This window comes from Mauremys mutica, chromosome 14 (genome assembly GCF_020497125.1).
Source record: "Mauremys mutica isolate MM-2020 ecotype Southern chromosome 14, ASM2049712v1, whole genome shotgun sequence".
NCBI classification, from domain to species: Eukaryota; Metazoa; Chordata; order Testudines; family Geoemydidae; genus Mauremys; species Mauremys mutica.
In genome coordinates this window covers 33,261,128-33,278,795 of record NC_059085.1, presented here as the reverse complement: position 1 = coordinate 33,278,795, position 17,668 = coordinate 33,261,128, and the positions used below count along the sequence as shown (strand labels likewise).

Below are 17,668 nucleotides of genomic sequence, written 5' to 3'. Positions count from 1 at the left end.
TCTATACCTTTTCTGCTATAGGAGCGATTAATTTTTCTTTATGAGTTCAGAACTAATTGTAATATTCTAGGCAGTTAATAAGTTTACTTTATTAATAGTTCAAACATAATGTGAAGCCAGTATATTTAATGCTAGTTATTAACCTGCACTAAGCCTAAGCTGCACTTAATTAATTAGGTAAACCATATTGTTTGCTCTAAATGGTTCATCTCTTTAATATGATTGCAATAAAAAACACCATAGGGTGCATTGCACTTAAAAAATGCATTAGAGTATATAGTATTCTATAAACTGTAAATTGTTGATATACTCCCTTCACCTTGGCTGCCCTCCTTCAAGATTCCGTCACTGTAAAATATGCAATCTTTTCTACACAGTGATTACACCCTTTCTATAACTAATTAATTATCAACATAATCTATTCTAATGACAACTAATATTTGCAAAAGAGGTATCATTCAAATCACGTCATTTACATTTCTGTTCAACCAATGTCTACATTAAACAAAAGTAATGTACAATCAATAGTGCCTGAAAATCAATCCACATCTCATATTCTTTTACTTCGCATTTGCTTTTAAAACAGAACAAGACAGTCCTAATCTTCCTCAAGTGGTTCTTCCTCTTCATGGAGTTTTTCCCGATTACTAATAGTCTCATTGCACTATGTCTAAATCGAGCTATTGAACGAAGCTAGAGAGCATTCCACTGTACACGCAATGAAGGAAGATCATGCTGGGACAGTCACCTTCAACATCGTGCATTCAGTCTAAATTTACAGTAATAGACTCGTACTCCAAGAATGCTTGCTGTGTTTGTTTGCAAACTAGTATGCAGTACTTACAAGTCTGTGGTTTTATTGACATATTCCTTTCCTTTCCTGTGGATTTTAATTGAAACCCCCACTGCTCTGCCTAGCTCCTGCAAGTCAGAGAACAGAAGTTTGGTGTTTACTTTAGCATTTAGACAAGATGAACACATACAGTAGAGTTCTGCTGGTTGATTATGAAATACATAGTTCAGCTTATTTCTGATTAAGTAAGAGTCACTTAGAATGTGTGTGCAGAATTAGCTCTGTGTTTGAGTGAACAATACTAAACACACAAAAACAAAAAAACCCACCACCACCATCAAAACTTAATGTGAAGAGTTTCATATGAATTAGGTATTTACCTTGGTCTCATTGGGCCAGATCCTAGAAATACTTACTATCAGGCATAGGGCCTCATCCTGTTTCCCATTGATTTTACCACATTGTTGTAAATAGTGCATTGACTTCCATAAAACTATTCACAGTAATAAGCACTATGCCTAGTAGTAATTATTTGCAAGGTCAGGATCTATGCTCAGTACTCATATTGATTTAGTAGTCCAATACTTACAAATATGAAATGATTGCAGGGCTTGGTCCAAAATTTAAATGGGGATTTCATTAAATTTCAGCGAGCCCCTTGGAAATCATAGGAATTGATAAACTCTCTGCTTGTTTGATATGTATGAAAAGGGATGATAAATGCCTCATAGTCCAATAGGTACTATGTACAAATGTGAAATGAAAAGTGTAATAGTAACCTATTATATTTTAGGGAGTAACTATCATCACAGTGGTAGCTAGGAGTTCTCTCTGATATTAACATGTACCCTCTCTGACAGCACTGTGGCAACTGTTACTTTCTTGCAACCTGCTCCTGCCTCTGAGCCTTAGCTTGTTTGGGGGAATTTAAAGTATATTGCAAAATATTTACAGAGTTATCAACTGTGAAGAAATATTTCATTTAACATTAAAATGGGACTCTGTGCAGATCAGAGTGTAGGACTGATGCCTCAGCCAGAGAACCGGGAATAGACCATACTACCAGAGGTAATAATGCTGTGAGCTCTCGTCTAGTCTTGTGATGGCATTTTTATCATTTTGCCATGTAGATTTGCCCAAGCCTCATTGCTACTTATTTTCAAACTAAACTCTCCTGGGATCACTTGCTACTGTCCTATTGTGTCCCCTTTAATCTCTTCTGCAGAGTTCCAACACTTAGGGGAACAGGGGTCAGGTAAATATTACCCTGACAATCCATTATGAGTGCGACATCTGTAGCTGTTCTGTACACAGAACTCCCACTTCAGAATATCTAAGGGACAAAGCCTTAAATCCATGCCATTCCGACAACAGTCTCTGCATAGGTAGATGTTTAAGTGGTACAGCACTCAGAGTTACAGAAAGTTAATTAAGTGCTTGATCATCTCTCATTATACTCAGTGGAAAGATTCCCATTGACTAGAGTGAAAGTTGAACTGGTCTCTAAAACAGACATGCAAAACAATTATTTTTCTCCTCTTTGTCATTTGCTTCCTTCTTTTCATTTCTCATTTGAGGACTGATCCTGCAAAGCGTTGAGTACCCCACAGGATTGTTGCATGCACTCAGCTCTCCTTGAGAGATAAGTCTTGTTTGCTAAGCTCATCACGAGAGGTTGCTCATCTCTAAGCAATATTACGATAAACATTTCTCACTTTCAGAAAGAACTAGTCGACTCATTCATTTGTCACAAAAATAAAAGAAAATGGAAGTTATTCTAGCATCTGAATGCATAGTAGATACACCAAGTAACATAATCAGCAAGGGATTCAGAAGAGGCAAGATGTAAAATTCTGGACCTTGTGTGTTACTTACTGTAGTTTCACTCATTTGTATTGCAGAGACACACAGCTATCTCAGAGACACATGTGTAACCCTGAACAAGATGTCTGGGATGGATCATATTGCATAAAGAATACAATGTAAACTAATTAATTTTAATTTGATCAATGGGCTTTCATGGGCTGCACTTCACTGTGATTGTTCAACTGATTTTTGGATGACAATTATGACAAGTGAATGAGTATAAATGTGTACATTTTCTGAATCTGAAGAACAAAGTGTTTTCAACATGTACTTAGCATTATCAAAAATGATCTTAATCAAAAAGCTACTATCCTTTATTTCACCCTAGAACAGCGCATCAGGTTCTAGTGAAGAGGCTTTAAAAATAGTCATCTCTTCATATTAGTTTAAAAATGGATTTGTTAATTCATGGAGACAACAGCTCCCACAGCTGGAGGCTGGGGGTGGACCATGTGAAGGCTTTGACCCTTCTCTCCTTTTGAAGGGGTAATGAACTAATTGTAATATTTTGAAATAGAATTGTGTTACATAGTGTTTTAATTGGTTTGATTAATAAAAGATTTAATAAAATTAGAAACTGACAAGACATTAAGTCCACATTTTAGAGTCATAATCGCAGAGGCTAAGGACAGAAGGGGCCACCAGATTATCTAGTTTGACCTCCAGTATATCACAGGCTACTCCCAGCACAAAAGAACAGACATTAGACCAAAGCATTGCAGCAGTCAAACCCTGAGCATGTAAGAGAGAACTAACCAGCCAAGCACCTGAGAGAGAGAGAAAGAATGGTTGGTGGCTCTTCAGAGCACTGGCCCACCCCACCCAGTGTTTCAGTTACAGCCATGGTCATCTCTGATGCTTCTGAGAAAGATGGGTCCTTCAACCCTGGGGGTTGAAGTCTCTGGGAATGGAAGATTGGTAAGAACCTTGAAGAAAGATTGTTCTTGTTAAGTTAGGTCTTAGCCATGAGAAAGTGTATTTTTACTTTTGTTTGTAACTCTTTCTAACTTTATTCCTTCTACTTTGGATCACTTAGCCAATGTTCTTTTGTTAATAAATTGGTGGGATGCTTCTGAGAAAGGAGGCAAAAACCAACCAAACAGAGTATGTTGGGGAGGGACAGCTGGAAGGAATTCTTTCCTGACCCCTGCAGGTGGCCAATGAAGCATGAGCTTTTAGGAACATACAACATAAAAAAATTAAAAAATGTTCTCCAAATTTACAACCTAAGGCTTGCAGGTGAAATCATTTGCATACATATACAGAAGCCCAGATTTGTGTATGCCTCCAGCATTTGTTTATTCAAAACCCTGGATTTTGCACATGCAGATGAAAGCAAGGAATAATCTTACCCAGGTTCTGAGGACAATGAGCTCATAGGCGCTCTCTTGGATCTGACACCAAGTCTCTGTGCGGCCTTAGACAAATCACTAGCACCATTTTTTAAAATAATCTACTAATTTAGAATACCTCAAATTGAGATGCCTAGGGCCCAATAGTTTGAAAAATACTGCTGAGCACTCTTAAATCCTTTTAATTTCAGATACGGGTGGTTAGCATCTCTGAAAATTAGACACCAAGTTTCTCAAATTTCTCACATTTTTGACTTCTTAAAAAAAAAGACAAAAAAAAGCACCTCAAATTAGTGAGCACTTTTGAAAATGTCGGTCTGAATGATTTGTCTATGAATAAACTGGGAATGGGATCACCCAGCTTTTACCAATCTGCATTAGACAACCATCCGTAAAATGGTAACAGACATACCTCTAAAAGATGTGGAGAAAATTAACTCATTAGTAGAGCTAGTCAAAGGTTTTTCAATTTTAGAAATGTCATCAACACTTTCTTACAAAAATATTTTAGTTAACCATCTTTGATCATCTCTAGTAATTAGCTAACTGGTGTAAAAGTATGCTGTGTTGTTGTAGCCATGTTGGTCCCGGGATATTAGAGATATAAGGTGGGTGAGGCAATATCTTTTATTGGACAAACCTCTGTCAGTGAGAGAGAGGTAAAAGAAAAAAATACCATCTGACCCACCTTCTCTCTATAATGTGTAAAATAGCCACACTTACAAACTTTGTCTACAGAACTGAATATGAATCCAGACCTCCCTAACTTTGGTTGTGTTTGTATTTGTTGTTCTGGACTGGCCCATTAATGAGCTTGGCCTGACTTGCAAACTTCAAATCCAAATATCCCCAAGTAATCTTTTCAGGGCCAATCTCTAGTGTAAAGTGCATTAAAGATGAAAAACACTTACAAGTATAGAAGGGTTAAGGATTATTATTAGCAATAACAGTTAATTGATTTAGAAGACAGGTTCATTGGCCTATGAAAATGTGGCTCTACAAGTGCAGTGTTGACCCAATTTCCTTTACTCCAAAATAACCCCATATCTCAGCCATTGTTTATGTTTTAACAAAATAAATACATAAGATAATAATAATAATTAATAATAAATAATAATACATTAAAAAGTGAGTATTCAACCAATTCAGTCCCTTGGTTCTCCAGCTTTATCTCCAATTGAATTCCTCTTTCTAATTACAGCCATTGCATCTTAAAACAAAAAAGAAGATGAAGAATATCACTTCAAAGTGGAGGAAAAAAATATTCCTCCTTCTCCCCAAACCATGCTTCATAGCTGTAAAAATACTTCGCCTTTTGACATGACATGTGTGGAGAATTCACTTTCAAGCTGCTCTATCCTTTGTCTTGGATCAAACATCACCTAGACCATTTTCTCAATGGGTTTCACAGGCTACTGCCATGCAGGGGAAAGCCATCTGTGTCAAAGCTTAGTCACAAAGTGCAAAGGAATGGGCCAGGTGACGCCCTCCCACCTCTTCTGCTAATGACAGTAAAAATCAGTTTTACATCTATTCTACCAGTGTGATCCAAATGTCAGCAGGACATGGCAAACAGAACTGGTACATTCTTTGGTCCGGAACAAAACAGGAGAAATCACTTATTATTTTTATCAAGACAAATGGCAATGTTTAGGCCTGTCTATGCTGCACAATTGACTATTAATGCAGGGTTTTTATGTCCTGCTTCTCAAACTATTTTATAACCAGGTTAAAGAAATATGACAAAGTTGGGCTTTAGCTACCCAAGTTAATGCACAATTTTTTAACCTGTAGATAACACACAGTTTACTTCCACCCACAGAAACATACTACGTTATTATACTCCACAGCATTACCAATCTCCCCCAGAACACTATCTTTGCCACCAGCGATGAAACCTCCCCACGTGGGAATTGCTGTCTTCCTCATATACAACCAAGATAATGCACAACACTTGGAAATCCACCCAAAACACATTTGCAAACTCATCCATTTAATCCCATACCATGGGAGCAGACATGGGTAACAAGATGGCTCGCCAATATGCCAATCTCTTCATGGCCCACCTTGAGAAAGAATTTCTGGAAAAAAGCACCAGGAAATCAACAATGTACCTAAGATACATCATTGATATTTTCATCCTCTGGACAGGTCTAAACTCCTTCATAGCTTTCTACAACAATTTCAACAGCCACCACCCACCCATTACACTCTGTCATGACAGAGGGGTCTTCAGTCGGAGCCTGCAGCATTTATGGGAATGGCCACACTCCAACACTTCTCTGGCAACACTCCCCTGCTGACAATTGCTTACCTATGATCCACTAAGCCCAGGCCCAGTGTGAGGCTTTGCTCCTGAGGTCCAACTGGCAGATTCCCAGAGCAGCTGATTGGCCAACCTGACTTAAGCTAGCAGCAGCTAGCTAGCCAAACAACTGGGCTCCACACTACTCTGAACTCTGTGCCTCCCACTCCCGCTCCTCTGCCTTGATTTCCTGGCATTCTGACTTCAGTTGACTCCTGACATCTGACTCATGGTTCTGCTCTCCAGTCTGTCTCCTGCCTTTGACCTCCTGATATCCTGACCTGGCCTGATTCAACTCCTCTCTTGTGACTGCAGACTGTGGCTCTGACTAGCTGGTCTGGCTGACCATGACCCGGCCATGACACTCCAACACAAGCATCAACTTCCTGGACAACATGATCGGCTTCAACAGTGGAATGCTAGAAATGGAAGGAACATTCCAAAGAACCAACTGATCACCATCACATCTCCCCAGATCCAGCAACCACCCTAGACACACCAAAGCTCTGTCATCTACAGCCAGCCACTCAGATACCACAGAGTTTGCTCTGAGGAGACAGTCTGGGATACACAAACACACTTAAAACTGCCTTCATTAAACAAGGACACACCAGAGAACTAGATCACATTATTGGAAGGGCCAACCAAATACTCCTGGATAACCTGCTTCAATGACTCCACAGCCCTAATTGTCACCTACCACCCCACACTGGAACCTATATGGGGTATCACATAAACAATTACAAGCCATATTTGATGGGCACAATGTCCTGAAAGAAATCTTTTTCAACCCTTGTCTTCTGGCCTTCAAATAATCCCATCCTCCCACCTCATTATCAGAAGCAAGCTCCCCACAGACCAGGGCACACCAACTCAAAACAGTGCTAGAGCCTGTCAAAACAGTTGCAAAACTTGCAGACATAACTCCACTGCTACAATGATCAATACCCCACTCCCCTACAATAAGCCTTTCATGATTCATGGGTCCTAAACATGCTTATCACAAATGGTGGTGTACCTCATCCAGTGCATCAAATGCCCCAACAACAACAACTATATGGATGAAATCTGACAACCACTACACTCTCAAATGAACTCGCATAGAAAAATGAAGGAAGACAAAAACACCTTATCACCACTTTTCACAAAATGGTTACTCCATATCTGATCTTTCAATATTTGTCCTCAAGGGAAACCTGCACAACACCTTCAAAAGGCAAGCCTGGGAAATTAAATTCATAACTCTGCTAGACACCATCAGTCATGAACTTAACAGAGACACTGGTTTTATGGTTCATTACAACAATTTGTAACATACCACATTGCCTGCTACCCTTAATTGCTCAATTCAAACCTTTTATGTACAACCTTTTATGTACAACAATCTAACCCCCAGATTGCTCATTTCATTTCAAGTAACCAGTTCCCACATTAACCCTTCTGATTAACCATCTGTCCCAACTTGTAGTTAGCTCAGACACTCTGCTTGATTGCTTTCTTTCCTAGACCAAAAGAGCTGTGTAGCTTGAAAGCTTGTACCTTCCACCAACAGAAGTTGGTCCAATAAAAGCTACTACCTCATCTATCTTGTCTATGTTATTATAATACAGTTCAACTCAAACCAGGTTAATCTTTTTTGCTTGACTACTGTTAACTTTGTGGCGTAGAGGAGTCCATTATTTCAAAGAATTTGAGTTGTGGTTCAGGCCGTCCCACCAATGATATAACTCCGGATGTTTTGACAAAGAAGTTTCTCTTTCTACTATTTTTGTCTGGTTCCTTGCAACTTCAACCATTTAAACTAAGGCTGGTCAAAACCTCTCATTTTTTTTCTGAAGAAATTCTCATAAAAAAAAATCTGTGAAGTGTTCTGATTTCAATAAAACTGCATTTTCCAAAAATTCTTTTGACCGGCTCTATCTAACCTCCTTGATCATCTTTGCAAATAGTTCTTCCCCACTTCCAAACACCTTTTATTTGGAACAACAAGGGAAAAAATAGGATAGCTATCTATATTTGCATACAATGAAAGGAGCACAATCCAATCAGAGTATCAGGAGGATGGCCAATCCCACAGTTCCAATTTAGGAATTGTTGGATTGTTGACATCCAAACCCCTGAGTCACAAAGCAGTTCCCACCCACAGAAACTGCACTGATAAGTCCAACTGAACTGAGTTGTAATCTTTCAGCATCAGGAGTTTGCTGTACTCTGCCTGTCTACTTCAGTCCAGCAAAGGCCACACCACCAGGTCCCACTCTGATGTGCAGCTAACTGGTCCAGTGCTGAATCCAGTTCTTCCACTGCTGGTCTGGTCAGGCCATCTTATGAAGACCAGGTCTGTGCCACAAACACTGGTCCCCTGAGGCCTCACTGTGATGTCAGCTCTTTACAACTGCTGTTCCAGGCCCACAGAATTGCTCCACACAGGGTTCAGAATCTCTAGGCAGGGAACCCATAGCAAAACATTACCCTGGCACATAGTCTCAGCTTCCTGGGACAGAGATCCTGCATTCCAAGTCTGAGACATCTGCCCACTCTTGTTGAAATGAAATTCCATTTCCAAATCAGAGTCCATTCCCTGTAACATCAGGGTGATCTACACAATAATTCCCAAGCCTTTCCCTGAATGCAGTTACAGTAACAATTTTGATAAATTCTTATTAGTGGAACAAAATACAGTATGTGGAACTATGGGCAACCAATATTATAATTAGGGCTGTCAAGCGATTAAAAAATTAATCACAATTATTTGCACTGTTAAACAATAATAGAATACCATTTATTTTGGATGTTTTCTACATTTTCAAATATATTGATTTAAATTACAACACAGAATGCAAAGTGTACAGTGCTCACTTTATTTTTTATTACAAGTATTTGCACTATAAAAAAACAAAATAAATAGTATATAGTATTCGCCTAATACAAGTACTGTAATGCAATCTCTTTATCATGAAAGTTGAAATTACAAATGTAGAATTATGTGACAAAAAAAACAAAAAAACCTTTCATTCAAAAATAAAACAATGTAAAATGTTAGAGCCTGCAAATCCACTCAGTCCTACTTCCTGTTCAGCCAATAGCTCAGACAAACAAGTTTGTTCACATTTGCAGGAGATAATGCTGCCCACTTCTTGTTTACAATGTCACCTGAAAGTGAAAACAGGCGTTCTCATGGCATATATTAACGTGCCAGATGCGCTAAAGATTCATATGTCTCTTCATGCTTCAACCAACATTCCATTTTTTCATGCTGCTGATGGGTTCTGCTTGATAACAATCCAAAAGAGTGTGGACCGATGCATGTTCATTTTCATTATCTGAGTCAGATACCACCAGCAGAGAAGGTTGATTTTCTTTTTTTGGTGGTTCAGGTTCTATAGTTTCCGCATCGAAGTGTTGCTCTTTTAAGACTTCTGAAAGCATGCTCCACATCTCGTCCCTCTCAGATTTTGGAAGGCACATCAGATTCTTAAACCTTGGGTCGAGTACTGTAGTTATCTTTAGAAATCTCGTATTGGTACCGTATTTGCGTTTTGTCAAATTTGCAGTGTTCTTAAAATGAACAACATGTGCTGGGTCATCATCTGAGACTACTTTAACATGAAATATATGGCATAATGTGGGTAAAACAGACTAAGGGACACACAATTCTCCTTCAAGGAGTTCAGTCACGAATTTAATTAACACATATTTTTAATGAGTGTCATCAGCATGGAAGCATGTCCTCTGGAATTGTGGCCGAAGCATGAAGAGGCATACAATGTTGACCATATCTGGCATGTAAATACCTTGCAATTCTTGCTACAAAAGTGTCATGCAAATGCCTGTTCTCACTTTCAGGTGACATTGTAAACAAGAAGTGAGCAGCATTATCTCCTGTAAATGTAAACAAATTGTTTGTCTTAGGCCTGGTCTACACTGGGGGGGGTGTCGAACTAAGGTACGCAAGTTCAGCTACGCGAATAGCGTAGCTGAACTCGAACTACCTTAGTTCGAACTACTCACCCGTCCAGACGCCGAGGGATCGAAGTCCGCGGCTCCCCTGTCGACTCCGCCACCGCCGTTCGCGGTGGTGGAGTTCCGGAGTCGACGGGAGCACGTTCGGAGTTTGAACTATCGTGTCTAGATTAGACGCGATAGTTCGAACTCCGAGAAGTCGAACTCTACGCGTCGACCCGGCAGGTAAGTATAGACCTACCCTGAGTGTTTGGCTGAACAAGAAGTAGGACTGAGTGGAGTTATGTAACAAAAAAAAAATCTACATTTGTACTTGCACTTTCATGACAAAGAGATTGCCCTACAGTGCTTGTATCAGGTGAACTGAAAAATACTATTTCTTTTGCTTATCATTTTTACAGTGCAAATATTTGGCAAATATTTGGAATAAAAAATATACACTTTGATTTCAATTACAACACAAAATATCTCTATGAAAATGTAGAAAAAAAATCCAAAATATTTAATAAATTTCAATTGATATTCTATTAACAGTGCAATTAAAACTGCAATTAATATTTTTAATCGCAATTAATTTTTTTTAGTTAATCATGTGATTAATCAAAAGCCCTAATTGTAATTCATGTAAATGAGGCTGCCAGAGCGGACTTTTCCCGCATCCTCTGTAGACAGAGCAGAGATTTCTATCTTTCTAAGCCTTCTAGCTCTGGGATTTGACATATTTTCAGATGTGACTAGTGATTTTTGGAGCTCCATTTGAGATGCTTTAGTGGGGCTTGATTTTCAGAGGATAGGCGCTTGGCATACTCCTGTGGTATCCTGAATAAATCAAACACTTGCCATCTTACAGATATGAAGCAATATCGTAGCAAAATCAATTAAAATATTAAACTAATGATTGCATTGAAATAAGTTGCCTGGTATGGTGAGGAACTGCACCACGCAGAAGGAATTACACATTTTTCACACCTATCTAAGAAATTGGATCCCAATGCTCAAAGACACTTCAGCATTGTGACACTATGGTAAAATAAGGAAAATGCTTTGAAAATGTAAGTATAATTTTTCTGTTACATTTTCAGCTTAGTCACGGAAGGGCTAATTCAAAGCCCCTTGAAATCAGTTGGAGTATTTCTATTGACTCCAATATGTATTGGATCTGGCCCTCAGTAGTCTGCCTCTCTCACTGTAGTGCATCCAGCCAATAATTTCTCTGGGATGGAAAACGCTCTGTTTGGTTGTCTGCACTGGTATTTCTAGGCCTACAGATGTATAGCCTGTAATCAGCAGTCTTCTTTTTTGAGTCATACATAAGACCTAAATAACCTCCACTCCTCCCCTCTAGAGCAGCATAACTTTTCTATATTAATTTCTGTGATGTAGTGCATATTAATTACAACAGTTTGTAGCAAGGAACTTTTTTCCTGGCAAATTAAATCTATATCCGGTATGTACTTTAGTGGCAGTTAATGGTACTTGTAGTAATTACAGTAATCTCGTCCTCAGATTAGTTGAAAGTATTTTTGGTTCCAAGGGGAACACATGCAAAACTGCCTGATAATTCAAAAAATAAAACGTAAAAAAATAATAAAAAAAATAAAAAAAAAATTGGAGGATGAAAATACTGCAGTGCGCTGATGTATTTTCTATACGTAAATATCAAATGGTTTCCTTTATGGATGACTTTGTGTGTAAGCACCGATTTAACTATCTACGGAAAACACACTTGCCTTTCAAAAAAATTTTTTTAGTTTCCTTGTCTGTTGCAAACATAGGCTCTTTTTGAAGCCCATTGAGCAATATATTTAACAGTAAATTGCAGCATTAATTCAGAGCCCTGCATTAGGGTGGTGAAGAGCCATTAGCAGGAACTCTGGAAGTCACTGACCCTCAGAGATCCACTATGTGTTCTGGAGCTTTTAGGAAGTTTACCTTCTGTGCCACCCTTGAAGAGGACTCTGTGCAGACATCTCTCTGTGACTGCTCAGCTCCACTGGAATGGGTGAATGGTGGGGTAGGCCATTTTCTCCCCTTCTCCCTGTCCCTCTTGTCAGTGCTACTTAGGCCCTTATGAGAATGCTAGCAGCAATTACTAGGACCAGTCCTTGTGAGTAGGAGAGCACAAGGATTTCAGCTGTAGATGGCCTCTGAAGAGAGGATAAAAGAAAGAAATCCAAGGGCTGGCCACAAACTAGACCATGGGACTTCAGGGTTTAACTCCCATAAGAAGATTTTTGTTCTACTTTATATTCCAGTGTAAAAGCAAGAAAACCAAAAAAGTGTTGTATACATTTACATTTTAAATTGTGTAATCATGTTATTATCTGAAACTAATACCATGCTGTTAAAATTTAGATAAAGTGTCCTGCAATGCATACAAAATGTTCATTTGTTGAAGGCCATTAAGTTAATTTCCTGGGAACAAGAATAAATGCAAGGCATTTACATAATCATTAGTTGTGAGGTGTAGAATAGATAATTAAATATTCCACCACATTAATTTATATTTAATTAACTGAGCTTCCATGATCCTTCTGTCTGAATATTAATATTGTGTAAATAAACAATTAGGATGCACACTCACTTTATGAAACCTTTATTGTAAAAAATGTGATCCAAGGACTTTTGTGAAATCTTCCTAAATAAATACTTGATGATTTCATAAGGCAGACTTGTTGATCTTAGAAGTTTAGCTAAGTAGTACCAATACTGTGATTTTAACACTAATTCTGCAAGTGTTCTGTATTTACAGGTTGTCACAAAAAATGTGTACTTCAATGAGAGTGTTCAGTGTTATCTGTTTCTTGTCTATCCTTCCAATTAGCTGGCATCCTTTACATTGCATGGAACCTATGGCACTTCACTGTAAAAATGTATTCAAAGTTCAAATTACATTTTTAGAATACTCTGTAAAGTTACACAAATTAAATGGACATTATTGTTTTCAGGTTAAAGGGCCCCTTTGTTGGCTTCACATTTCAGACTTTCAGGTCAGAGGAATTCAACACATTCTGAGGTTCCTCTAACCCACAGAAGCATGCAAGATTAGAAGATCTGAAGATACCAGCCAAAACGATTTCCTTTTTTATTTTAATATTTAAAGAGTATTCTAACAAAAAGAATTTTAATCTATGAAGAAGGTTAAACAAACTGCAAAAGGTTGAGTTTAAGTTCAGTCCAGTTTTTATTTTATGGTCTATTCGGCTACTTTTAATTGTCTGTACAGCATTGTCTGAAATCTTTCTGAAAGAGACAAAGTGGTGAGGTAATATTTTTTACTGGGCCAACTTCTGATGATGAAAGAGACAAGCTTTCGAGTGCCACAGAACTCTTCAGGGTCATACTATGTCAGCACCTCTAAGAATGATTTGAATTCTAAAGGGGAATTTCTGTAAACATGAAGTGGTGTTTTGAGAAATCACAATTAAGTATAGTGGGGCACAAAGAGACACAAAGACTTTTGAGCATGGCCAGGATTCTAGAAGTTTTGGTGGCGTGTTGTGTGTCTGTTCTATAGAATAATGCTCTCTCATACATTGTTAAAGTATTAGCAGGGAACAAAACAGGAGTGAATTTTCCTTTCTGGTGTGGTTACATTTGAACTGTCAATGCTCCTGATTTTCAGAGGTCCCCTGAGAACCTAAATTCCAACTGCAGTCAATGAAGACTGCGGGTGTTTTGCACCTATGAAAAATCAGAGCCATCCAGTTTTAGGGAGTAACTTCAAATAAGTGGGTTAAAATGAATGAAATATGAACAGATACACCAGAAGCTTGAATATCAAAGAGAAGGGTTCAGTGCTAAATGGGTCTGTCAGTAAAGCAAAAGGGATTCATTGGTGAAATACAGAATGCATGAACCCACAGTAAAAAGAAAACATTTAGGTGGGTTTTTTAAGACTAATTATGATGCCATTTTTGCATTTACACAGAGATTTCTGTAAGACTTCTGAGATATTTTTTCTGAGTTTGTACAGCTCTGCATCTCCTCATAAAATGCAACCCCCATCCAAAGAAACAAAAACAAAACAAAACAAAAAAAAACCCATGAAACACTAGCAGGAGTGAATAGTCATTTTCTCTCCTTTGTTTCAAATGACAATTTTGTGTTTTCTTTCTGTAGTCTCATTTTGATGCCAGAATGCAATGTTACTTATTCTATAGCCAAGACCAACTAATATTAGCAAACTGGTCCAATGTAAACAAAAGACAGTGTTTACAAACACGGGTTTCAAAAAAGAGAAAAACAATGTTTAAACAATTCCAAGCATTCTTTCTTTTAGATTTTCATTATTTCTCTTGAGGTTTGTTATTAGAAAGGTAGTAGATGCAGAAAGAACTATTATTCATCCCAGATGAATTGCAGAAGCTTGTCAAGGTAAACAGTTACTCAGCACAAACTATAGGTTTTTCTTTAAATCATTAAAAATATTACAAAGAAGTGCACTACTTAACACAAAAGTTACAGTAGTTATGAAGACTGTTAAAGTAAAATGGGACTGTGTGTGTGACAAGAGAAAGACGGAGCACAAACTGAGTCAGAAAGGCTGAGAACTACCACTTGATGTGTTTTCAAGAGTCAGTTGTTTAATATCAAGCTGAATTCATTCCTGAATGTGAGACAATCTTCCTACTTCTTACAGTAGCATGAATAGGTTCATGAAGGTCAGGAGGGAAAAGAAGAAGAAACTATCCCCAAATAAATTGAAACTGGGCAGCTGGCTCAGCAGAGGTGAGGGCTGTGGTAGAAATGCAGCGCATTAGTTAATAAAGGAACACTAGGATGTGCAAACTGCTGGGTAGTTGAAGGAAAAGTTAGAAAAAAAAAAGAATAATTGGAAGATGGGTAAAACAAAGAGGGGAAAATGGGGATAAGAAGCGTATGTTTTTAAGGATGCATGCAGATTCACAAAGAAGAGGTGTTGATAATAGAAAGAGTTTGTCAAGCTGTCCTGCAGTGGCTCAAGTACCAAACTCAGAGTGGAGTGTTAAGAAGCAGGACACAACCCCCAAAGTGGTTGCAAGCTCCATGCTTTCATGATTTTACCGACCATATATCAAGTGTAAACGCCTCAGGCATTATAACAGCCTAACCATGGGTACTCCTATCCTGTCACCTAGGCAAGCTTGCTTTTGTGATAGTTGGTCCCTTACATTAAAAATCACAACAATATCCAGGTTACTGCCCGTCCCAAGGGATCAGTCACTTACCCCAGGTCAATTGCACCTTTGGTCTTTGAGATAACACTTGTAGCCAATCCTATAATAAACGATCTAAAGACTTATTAACTAGGAACAGGAAACAAAAGTTATTTACAAGGTGAAAGCAGGTAAACATAGAAACACAAATGAGTTCCAATCTAAAGTTTCAAAGAAGCTTCTATAATAAGCAAGCTCTGGTCTGCATATATGTATGACTGTAGTCGTGTGGAATACCTGTGACTTTACTGATGTCAAGTCAATGGAACAACTCAGAGTACATAAGTTTAGCACATGAATCAGTCTTTTCAGGATCAGGGCCTAGTTGCTTAAGTAGATGGATTGTTTTTTGTTTTTTTTTAAATCAACAGGATAGTGGTACAGCTTAATGAGATTCTTTCCAGAAATGTATAGAAATACTCCTAAGGAATTATTGTCAAACTGGAAAAATAAATAAATAAATAAATATTTATCTTCAGTTCCCTTTTTTTCTATTAAAGGCAACATACTTAACAAATGATTATGACAACTTGTCATAACCAAAGTGTGGGCTGCCTGATCTAGTGGTTGGAGCAGGAGCTGGGAGTCAGGCTGGGTTAGGTTACCAGAAGGTCAGAGTCCACAGAATCATGGAATATCAGGGTTGGAAGGGACCTCAGGAGGTCATTTAGTCCAATCCCTTGCTAAATCATCCCAGCCAGGGCTTTGTCAAGCCTGACCTTAAAAACCTCTAAGGAAGGAGATTCCACCACCTCCCTAGGTAACGCATTCCAGTGCTTCACAACCCTCCTAGTGAAAAAGTTTTTCCTGATATCCAACCTAACCCGCACCCCCCAACTTGAGACCATTACTCCTTGTTCTGTCATCTGCTACCACTGAGAACAGTCTAGATCCACCTTCTTTGGAACCCCCTTTCAGGTAGTTGAAAGCAGATATCAAATCGCCCCTCATTCTTCTGTTCTGCAGACTAAATACTCCCAAGACAGGCCAAAGGGCAAACTGGGATTCAGGTGTCAGATTACCAGGAGATCAGGAGCAAATATTGCAGGGGAAGCAGTTCTAAGCAGGGAGAACCCAATTGCATGGACAACTTCATGTTCCTCTGCTTGGATTAAATAAGAGCTGGGAACCAATCAGATTCCCACATTGGATCCTTGGTCAGAGTTCAGCTTCTGATTAGCAGGTCGCCTGGTGGCAGGTTGGAACCAACTAGCCCTTAAGACACTGTGGACTGGTGTTTAAGTCCTGTGTTCCCTGATAGAACTAAAGAAAGACAAAACCTGTTACCTGCTAAAGTAATGGAAATCTGTCCACTCTTAAGGTATAACGGTTGATTACTAATGTCAGCCTTTTTCTAGAAGGAAGTAAGATAATTTAAAATGTGACATCTGATTGCATGGTTCCCACTATGTCTAAGGGCTGGTCCACACTAAGAAGCGGGGTCGAACTAGGATACGCAAATTCAGCTACCTGAATAGCGTAGCTGAATTCGAAGTACCGTAGTTCGAACTACTCACCCGTCCAGACGCCACGGAATCGAAGTCCGCGGCTCCAAGGTCAACTCCGCCACCGCTGTTTGCAGTGGTGGAGTACCGGAGTCGACCGCGGCGCTTCCGGAGTTCGAACTATCGCGTCCAGATTAGACGCGATAGTTCGAACTCCGAGAAGTCGAACTCACCGTAAGTGTAGACTAGCCCTAAGTGGAGGCAGCACAGTCTAGCACTTAGAGCAGGGCACTAGCTCTGGAGGTCTGACAGAGTGGTGAAAACACCAAAAGGTGCTGGTGCTTTATCTCCACTAGGAATCCCCTTAGTGCTACTACCATTGCAGTTTATCTGGCTATAGCACCAATGTGAATTTTTCCACTGTGATTAGCTTTGATTACATCACTTAAGCCACTTTAGCCATGAATATATATGTATATACATAAAAGGTGTTATATATACACCTACCTCATCTAGGCATTGTGATCCCTATGTTTTGTGATAAGCTTGTGCAAATTCAACTGAAAGGAACATTAAAAGCAAAGTACTAATATTAACCAGGGCATAGGCATCTATGAATTAATAGAGATATATTGGACCGGAAATGCTACTCTTTAGAGTTTTCTTTATATAAACATCTTTGCATGGGATGGTTTACAGAAGACCTAGAGAATAAAACATCAGTACATTGATTTTCATTTGTATTC

General features: G+C 38.8%; 1 long non-coding RNA gene across 4 annotated transcripts in view; it reads right to left on the bottom strand.

Moving 5' to 3' along the window:
- LOC123349638 overlaps positions 1-17,668 on the bottom strand; it is a 62,427-nt gene that overhangs the window by 25,716 nt on the left and 19,043 nt on the right. Inside the window, exons 1-2 of one of the 4 annotated variants that reach the window (XR_006573609.1) lie at positions 6,326-6,714; positions 845-921 (exon numbers count right to left, since the gene is read on the bottom strand). The exons of the other annotated variants lie outside the window; for them this stretch is intronic. This is a non-coding gene — a long non-coding RNA (uncharacterized LOC123349638). Of the gene's footprint in view, positions 1-844; positions 922-6,325; positions 6,715-17,668 lie in introns of those variants that run through there. 4 annotated transcript variants of the gene reach the window in all.